Source organism: Solanum tuberosum, unplaced genomic scaffold (genome assembly GCF_000226075.1).
Source record: "Solanum tuberosum cultivar DM 1-3 516 R44 unplaced genomic scaffold, SolTub_3.0 scf00093, whole genome shotgun sequence".
Classification (NCBI taxonomy): Eukaryota; Viridiplantae; Streptophyta; class Magnoliopsida; order Solanales; family Solanaceae; genus Solanum; species Solanum tuberosum.
Window position 1 is genome coordinate 1,593,012 of NW_006239018.1, and position 2,394 is coordinate 1,595,405.

A 2,394-nucleotide genomic window follows, 5' to 3' on the forward strand; every position below is an offset into this window, starting at 1 on the left:
TTTTTTTATTTCTTTTCAATTTTATAAAAGGAAGGTGAATGAAAAGGCAAAGATGGAAGAAGAGTGGGGAGTAGGAAAGAAGTCATGGAAAAGAAGAGAAAAAAGAAGAAAAATGTGAATATATTTTTTATGCCCTGATAGAACCAGGATAGAATGTAAATGGGACTGTTAGACAAGTTCATGTATTTATATAGTAGCTAAGTTTTTAGATTTAAATTTAAAATATAGTATATGAACATACTAAAGATTAAATTTTCCATGAAAGGAAATAAAGTTAAATACTTATTATTAAATGTATAAAGGAAAATTATGTTTCAAATTTGTTACTCATGCACGTCAAAAAATCAATTTTATCATTCGCATGTTATGAATAAATTGTTTAAAAAACTTATTACCGCGCGAAGCGCCGCTCAATTCACTAGTGTTTCAATAATATCTGGTCATTTTGATCTCAAAATACAAGTAACTTTATCACAAACTGTATTAATCATTTAAAAGCACTTGGCCTATGTTTTTTAAGCCCTACCGAAGTACCAAAGGCTTTCGAGGCTTACACCTATAATTATTTACTAAAAAGCTTTAATTTAGTAATATTAATTCTATTTTACAAAATCGTATACTATATATACGATACACACGTGCCGTGAAACTAGTCGACTCAAATATAACAAATTCAAATACCCAAAAAAATGTGGAAGGGAATAAGAACAACAAAATAGTGCGATAATCAAAACATAGTAAACAATTGTCGATATTGAATATCAAAAGTAAGAACTACAATAACACGACTAGTGCAAAGCAAAGCAGTGCATTATATATATGTAAGAAACTGTAATAACAACTGCAAGGTGTAGTCACCCAAACACATGAATGGGTGATATCAGATATCAAAAGCCAAAGAATATTTGGATAGGCTAAAACTACAACCGACACATTGCTCTATACTACCACCAAGCCAAATATATGAATAGACTAGTAAATAGTTATAAGACAACTCTTAACTACCTACTATCCTTTATACTAATTTGGGACCATTATAACCTCTTATGTCTTATCTAAGGTCATGTCTTCGGTAAGTTGAAAATGTGTCATATCCTATTTAATCACATCTCCCTGATACTTTTTTCGGCCTACCTTTACCTCTCCTTGAACCCATTGTATTCATCCTCTCATCTCTTCCATTACTAAGATCGCTTCTACTTTGTCTTCTGAACCTAAGAGTTCTTGATGGTCAACATTCTACTCCATACAACAAAGTCACTCTAACCATCACTTTATAAAACTTACATTTAACTTTTAGTGGTACCTTCTTGTCACACACAACACTGCATGCAAGCCTCCACTTCATTTTTGACTTTAATTAATTTCAAAGTCCTACATATTAGAATAATAATTAATTTATAATCGAGGAAAATAGTAAACGACAATTTGTCTATTGTAGAGTTTTTTAATTTAATGAAAGGAAAATTTTTCAATCAACATTTTCAAGGATCTTCATGCTTTGAATGTAGTGTAGATACATGAAACAAAAATCAAGATTTTAAGATTTTTTCAATTCAGTAGGTTAACACAAAAAGAAAAACATGCATTCATTTGTTAGACGATGAAGGTATATATACGTCATTTATAACAGTAGGTTAACACAAAAAGAAAAACACGCATAATTTGTAAGATGATGAAAGTATATATACATCATTTATAATAGTAGGTTAACACAAAAAGAAAAGCATGCATCATTTGTTAGACGACGAAGTTATAAAACGACAATGATATATATATATATATACACACCACTTTTTCAATGAAGGATATAGCTTCTATATCGAAAAGTTAAAGGGATATATTTTTCCATTTTCCCTATAATTATTTGATGCTCGCCAAAAATAATTACATAATACATTTTTCAACCATTAATTTTGTAGACGGTTATATAGTGTAAAAATCACAAAATGTAACTAAACATTAATAACGGAAAGAAAAGTGGATTTTGCTGTTGAATTTTACTTTAAAAGAGAAGAACAAGTTAAATGTGACTGGAGCTTGACTAAAACTTGGGGTAGGGGAGGGGGGTGCCAATATGTATCAATTTTTCATCTTTTTCTTTTCCTTCTCTAAGAATCTGACTTTTCAAAATTTGAAATTACAAATGCATGATAAATCATCATGTCTTTAAAGTATTCTTAACGCTTGTTCAATATCACACATTACTGTATGACTGTATTGTGTCATACAGGTTTACTTCGAACCTGAAACAAATTTTCACTGTGATGCCTAGAGGCTCGACCGCGTTTTTTTCAGAATTATTCCAAAGATGGTACAACCTAGGGAGTATTATATCATGAACAGTAGGGGTGTTCACGGGTTGGTTTGGATCGGTTATTGGTCAAAATCAAA